The sequence below is a fragment of the Ctenocephalides felis genome, unplaced genomic scaffold (assembly GCF_003426905.1).
Source record: "Ctenocephalides felis isolate EL2017-DRISC unplaced genomic scaffold, ASM342690v1 CF-g0.4_SCAFFOLD_01886, whole genome shotgun sequence".
In the NCBI taxonomy this organism is placed as follows: Eukaryota; Metazoa; Arthropoda; class Insecta; order Siphonaptera; family Pulicidae; genus Ctenocephalides; species Ctenocephalides felis.
The window spans coordinates 111,582,601-111,590,125 of record NW_020538040.1 but is presented as its reverse complement, the minus strand read 5'-3'; the positions used below and the strand labels follow the sequence as shown (position 1 = coordinate 111,590,125).

Below are 7,525 nucleotides of genomic sequence, written 5' to 3'. Positions count from 1 at the left end.
GTTTTCTTTAGAGAAATATCGAATCGTGAGGAGTGTTGCTCCAACCTAGCCGCATTTGCATTTTGACAAGTTAACAACTACACAAATTGCTCTATACTATCTAAACCGTAAAAGATACGAAAAAACTTTGTTCGTACGAAAGATGCAGAATAAAATTACGAATAAAATGGTATATAAATGGTTAGGTGTGTTCATATAATTTTCTCTAGATTTTCCGATTTTTCCAAATTTTCACGACGGCAACTCGCCTGTAAACCACACCGTTCGGAATTCGAAGTTGCGATATATGGGAAAAAAACTAAGAATTTTGAGACCTTTCTAATGATGTATAATACTATATATGTTTTCTTTAGAGAAATATCGAATCGTGAGGAGTGTTGCTCCAACCTAGCCGCACTTTGCATTTTGACAAGTTAACAACTACACAAATTGCTCTATACTATCTAAACCGTAAAAGATACGAAAAAACTTTGTTCGTACGAAAGATGCAGAATAAAATTACGAATAAAATGGTATTTAAATGGTTAGGTGTGTTCATATAATTTTCTCTAGATTTTCCGATTTTTCCAAATTTTCACGACGGCAACTCGCCTGTCAAAATTCGAAGTTGTGATATATGGAAAAAGAACTAAGAATTTTGAGACCTTTCTAATGATGTATAATACTTTATATGTTTTCTTTAGAGAAATATCGAATCGTGAGGAGTGTTGCTCCAACCTAACCGCACTTTGCATTTTGACAAGTTAACAACTACACAAATTGCTCTATACTATCTAAACCGTAAAAGATACGAAAAAACTTTGTTCGTACGAAAGATGCAGAATAAAATTACGAATAAAATGATGTATGACTCGATATATGTCATAATATATTTTTCATGAGATTTTCAAATTTTTCCTTTAAATTAAAAAATGTTTTAAATTTTTCGCTGGCTTTAAATTTATTTGCGGGTTATGCTTTTTTTTACAATATTGTTTCAAATGATGTAAAAAGTTAAATTAGCGAGGTGCCTCAATATGCAAAAAATTGGCCCACCCTATTGATATTTCTTAGTAAAACTCGTATATTTAACCACAGTTTTCTAAGAAACCAATGGATAGGAAGGGCCAATTCATTATATAAGTAAAATTAAGCAATATGGGCACCTTTTTATATGAAATATATGTGTTATTTAAATGAATTTTGACTGCAAAACCATATATCGCAAATAACTTTTTAGCCAGCGAAATTTTCAATAAAATACTGTTTTTAATAAGTAAATGTATTAATTTAGGCATGTGAATAATTCAAATTGTGAATTTTATTTTTATTAAGATTATGTGCGGGGGTTTTTAAATCGGGTTTAGTTTGTTGTAATTTATTTCCATCAGAGTGCGCTAGTATTTTTTTATTATACAATTAATTCTAGAATGTAATTCTAGAAATTTCGAAAATAATATATTAATGTGACAATTCCGCATAAATGTTCATTCAGTTCGTCACTAGGGCGTCAAGTATCAATGGCGAGTTCTTATTTAAATTCAGGCGCAAGTGCCAGTAATTTGAATCATATGCCCTCGCATGATCAAATTACATTTGGACCAGCAGAAGAATTTACAGGAGTGAATCTTCCGACAATTATGAAAGTTATCAGGTATTATTTTTATTTGGCGGAAAAATCAAAAAAACAAAATAAAATGTTTTCATATAAAACATTTACTCCAAATGTGGTAACGAAATTGATTCAGACGTGGGAAAAAATTGATATTCCAATTATGGAGAAACGAAGTATCGCTAGAAAATTGAACCGATTGATTGATAAATATAAAAGTACAAATAAAAGCAAGTCTACCCAAGCATCATTTCAGGAGTTTGTAGAATCCACGAAAGAATTATTTTATATTGGAAAATGCAAATGCGATTTGCGAAGAGTACTGTGTTCCTGCGGACTGATTCCAGAACATTTAAAAGCGTTTATGATGGATCAACATAATGAGAGGAAATCTACAATACCAGAATATATTATAAAAATTGAAGATAAAGTATCAGAATCTACAATAACTAGCAATATTACTCCAGGTGAGACATATACTCCAGATGTTGATTTTGATTTTAAAAACAGTTCGGAAAGTTCACAAAATACTTCTCATATAAAACGTGGTCCATATAGTCGAAGATATGAGGCTCCAAGCTATGCCTTAATGTGCGACAGATTTGCAATTTCTGATAAAGTTGGTTCTGGCGTGGTGACGGTAATCCTGCGTGACCAGGGCATAACGGATGATTGGGGCAATCCTGTCATTATGGATAAAAATAAAAGCGTTCGTGAGAGGCAGAAAAATAGGCAAGCTCTACACAAACGATATGATTCTTCTGAATTAATAGCATTTTCATTCGACGGCCAAAAAAATGATTCTATTACCATGGAAAAAATCGATAAGAAGTTTCACCCACGAATGATTAAAGAAGCGCATTCAGTTATTTTAAAGGAACCGAATTGCCAATTGTTGGGTTACACAAAATTGGAAAATGAAGATTCGGAAAGTAAAGTAATCAAATTGAACGAGTTTTTCGCCGATAAAGGAATAGCTCTCGATTCTTTGATAGGCATATGTTGCAATGGTAAACCAGCAAATACAGGCGTAAAAAATGGGATTTTACGTCGATTTGAAATTCAGTTAAACAGGCCACTGCATTGGTTTGTGTGTCTTCTCCACTTTAACGAACTTCCACTTCGCCATTTATTTAACTATTTGGAAAAATCATTGACCACTGGACCACGAACAAAAACTGGAATATTAAGCAAACAAATTGAAACATGCGAAAATATACCGGTGAGTTATAACATATTTACTATTTTTAATACCCTATGTTCAAATTCAATATAATTTATTTTTTTCTATATACTTCCAGCCGGTAAAAGACTTTGAAACAATCCCACTTGAAAATTTGGCTGATATAAGTCCTGCTGAATCGACAACTGACTCAAGTTATTTAATAAAAATAGCTAAAGCAGTTGCTTCTGGAGAAGTATCGACAGACTTAGCTAACATGAAACCAGGGCCAATAGCACATTCCCGTTGGCTCACGAAGGCTAGTAGGTTACTTCGGTTATATGTAACTACTAATAAGCCATCCAAAAATTTGAAAATTCTGGCAAACTACGTAATGAAAGTATATATTCCAATGTACTTTAACAATAAATATTACAACTCTGTGGTGTATGGTAGTATAATATTTTATAAATTTATCAGCTGGACGCAATATTTAGACTCGAATTTAAGACAAATTGTGAACAATGTTGCTAAAGAAAACGCATACTAGGCTCACTCGGAAAATATTTTATTAGCAATGTTGTTTGATAATGAAAAGGAAATACGAGATTCAGCTATAAGAAAAATCTTATATTACCGTAATAATGTGGAAGACCTGACGCAATTGAGAGATTACAAAACACCCGAAATAAATTTTGAATGCACCGACTATACTAATATGATAGATATGGATGATTATTCAAATATATCCGAACCAGCCTTTACGCTAAATATTCCTCATGAACATCTAGTACAATATCTACAAAGCAATGAGTGTCCATGGAGTGACCCTAAAATTCCGGTCCACATTCAGGGAACTGTGAGACACGTTCAATTACTGGCTAATGTATCAGAACGCGTATTGGAGCAAAATCGCGAAGGTGTTATGACAGCGACACTACTATCTCGTGAAAAGCATCCTCGACTGGAAAGCAAACAAGATTTCAGATATTAATTTATTTAAATTGTATTAGCTAAATGTAAGAAATTTTATTTTAAATAAAAATATAACTTAAAGAAATAAAAATGTTGTATTTAAACCATGTCGTGTAAATAAATAATAGAATAAATATATGTCATTCCTAAAAACCCAAAAACAATATTTTTCTACAAAAGTAGTTTGACCTGTTTCGATGCAAGATTCTAGGTTAGGCTTACTCGCTAATGTCCCCTAAAAAATTACTTGATGTAGTCTGAAGTACCCGTAAGTTACTGATTTCAAAAAGCCGGAAAATGTTTTTAACCTGTTTTGATGCAAGATTCTAGGTTAGGCTTACTCGTTAATGTCCCCTAAAAGATTACTTGATGTAGTCTGAGGTATCCGTAAGTTACTGATTTCAAAAAGCCGGAAAATGTTTTTAACCTGTTTCGATGCAAGATTCTAGGTTAAGCTTACTCGCTAATGTTCCCTAAAAGTTTACTTGATGTAGTCTGAGGTATCCGTAAGTTACTGATTTCAAAAAGCCGGAAAATGTTTTTAACCTGTTTCGATGCAAGATTTTAGGTTAGGCTTACTCGCTAATGTCCCCTAAAAAATTACTTTATGTAGTCTGAAGTACCCGTAAGTTACTGATTTCAAAAAGCCGGAAAATGTTTTTAACCTGTTTTGATGCAAGATTCTAGGTTAGGCTTACTCGCTAATGTCCCCTAAAAGATTACTTGATGTAGTCTGAGGTATCCGTAAGTTACTGATTTCAAAAAGCCGGAAAATGTTTTTAACCTGTTTCGATGCAAGATTCTAGGTTAAGCTTACTCGCTAATGTTCCCTAAAAGTTTACTTGATGTAGTCTGAGGTATCCGTAAGTTACTGATTTCAAAAAGCCGAAAAATGTTTTTAACCTGTTTCGATGCAAGATTCTAGGTTAGGCTTACTCGCTAATGTCCCCTAAAAAATTACTTGATGTAGTCTGAAGTACCCGTAAGTTACTGATCTCAAAAAGCCGGAAAATGTTTTTAACCTGTTTTGATGCAAGATTCTAGGTTAGGCTTACTCGCTAATGTCCCCTAAAAGATTACTTGATGTAGTCTGAGGTATCCGTAAGTTACTGATTTCAAAAAGCCGGAAAATGTTTTTAACCTGTTTCGATGCAATATTCTAGGTTAAGCTTACTCGCTAATGTTCCCTAAAAGTTTACTTGATGTAGTCTGAGGTATCCGTAAGTTACTGATCTCAAAAAGCCGAAAAATGTTTTTAACCTGTTTCGATGCAAGATTCTAGGTTAGGCTTACTCGCTAATGTCCCCTAAAAGTTTACTTGATGTAGTCTGAGGTATCCGTAAGTTACAGATTTCAAAAAGCCGGAAAATGTTTTTAACCTGTTTCGATGCAAGTTTTTAGGTTAGGCTTACTTGCTGATGTCCCCTAAAAGTTTACTTGATGTAGTCTGAGGTATCCGTAAGTTACTGATTTCAAAAAGCCGGAAAATGTTTTTAACCTGTTTCGATGGAAGATTCTAGGTTAGGCTTACTCGCTAATGTCCCCTAAAAGTTTACTTGATGTAGTTTGAAATTATATATAAATACTGAATATTTTGTTAAAAAGGAAATAAATATACTAAATATTTTATTATAAAAGAATCGAAATATTTATAGGTTGGAAGTTACTAATTATTTAGAGTATATTACAAAAATTAAATAAAAATAGCAACTTGCACGTATTTTGCACATTGACAACTTGCACGTATTTTACACATTGACAACTTGCACGCATTTTGCATTGTAGATAACTTATACGTACTTTGCTTATTAGCAACTTGTACGCATTTCCAAGAAATTTAGCAAAAAACATTCTCCCTATTTAGAATTTAATGAATTATATCATATATTTATATTAAAAAATTATGAAAAGTTTCTCTTAAAAACATATATTTTGTAAACTTACAAAATATTTATATTTATTCTCTTGACATTATGGTTATTGAAAGAAATAATGAATATTTCTAGTATTGGAATTCGTCGATAAGTTTTGATTTACGTGCTGACTCACGCACGTTGTACAAAATAGCTAGGTAGATACCGAAGAAATGTCACATGTACAGAATGTACAAGTTTTTGACTGTCAAGCCTACTGATTGTGGCATGCTGCAATGCGACGGCTTAAGGCTTATGCTCTAATAGCGTGGGGTGACGTCAAGCCAACATGACGAATCCCTAAGCCAAGGACTGAGTCTCAACGGATCGCAGCGTGGTAACTGCTCTGCCGAGTACAACACCCCGCCAGGTACCTAAGTCGTTTACAAACGATTCCGAGTCTCTACATCGAACTAGTGACCCATGATCGACCGCTATAGGCAAGACAGATATAACGGACGGATATCGCCCCTGTCCAGCGCCTCATTCGGCTAAAAATGGCTCGTGCGATGAACGGCTTGTGCCGAATACCTAATAAATCACATTGTATTGAGCCTTTCGACTCACGAGACTTTTAGAGATATCGTTGCTTACTTTGTCTAGAAAGGATACGGCCTTAGAGGCGTTCAGGCATAATCCCACGGATGGTAGCTTCGCACCACCGGCCGCTCGACCGAGTGCGTGAACCAAATGTCCAAACCTGCGGTTCCTCTCGTACTGAGCAGGATTACTATCGCAACGACGATTCATCAGTAGGGTAAAACTAGTCTGTCTCACGACGGTCTAAACCCAGCTCACGTTCCCTATTTGTGGGTGAACAATCCAACGCCAAGGCGAATTCTGCTTCGCAATGATAGGAAGAGCCGACATCGAAAGATCAAAAAGCAACGTCGCTATGAACGCTTGGCTGCCACAAGCCAGTTATCCCTGTGGTAATTTTTCTGACACCTCTTGCTAAAAACTCTTCAAGCCAAAAGGATCGATAGGCCATGCTTTCGCAGTCCCTGTGCACACTGAACAACGAGATCAAGCCAGCATTTGCCCTTTTGCTCTACGCGAGGTTTCTGTCCTCGCTGAGCTGGCCTTAGGACACCTGCGTTATTATTTGACAGATGTACCGCCCCAGTCAAACTCCCCGCCTAGCAGTTTCCTCGAATCGGATCACGCTAGAGTATTGTTGGCAATCGGCGCAATGGCTCACACCACTCTTATGCGCTTGGCTCTAGAAAACCGTGACAGTCGGAACGCAAGTTTTCGACGCACGCTTTCCGCCCAATCGAGTAAGTAAAGAAACGATGAAAGTAGTGGTATTTCACCGACGATATTACTATCTCCCACTTATGCTACACCTTACATGTCTCCTTACAATGCCAGACTAGAGTCAAGCGCAACAGGGTCTTCTTTCCCCGCTAATTATTCCAAGCCCGTTTCCTTGGCAGTGGTTTCGCTAGAAAGTAGATAGGGACATTCATTTTCATTATTTGTTCTTATTCCATATAGTTCGAGCTTTCACTCATTGCTATGTAGCGTCTACTTAATAATTGTTTATTTCTCAAATTTAAATATTATATTTGTGGGTATTTTGCAGGACCTTTAGCCGTCAGTGGGCTGACGTTTCCATCCCTAACCACGTGGAGGCGGTCCTGCCTTTCCAGCTTTAGTTTTAATTTAAGTTTTAGCTTTGGTTTTGCACTGCATTTCTGGTTTTAATGGCTTGTGCTGCAAAAGCAACAAGCCTCAGGTCATTGGCTTTTGTTTCCAGGTACACATCAAGGTTTGTGTTCCCTGCTGTTTCAAAGAGGCTTTGCCTTCTTAATTCATCATATCTGTCGCACATGACCAGCATGTGCGCGCTTGTCTCGCTTTCTCCACAGAAGGGACATT

The 7,525-nt window shown here is 35.8% G+C and overlaps 1 pseudogene; it reads right to left on the bottom strand.

Annotated features, from left to right (window-relative positions):
* Window positions 1–5,933: 5,933 nt before the first annotated feature.
* LOC113378954 overlaps window positions 5,934–7,525 on the bottom strand; it is a 5,705-nt pseudogene continuing 4,113 nt past the window's right edge.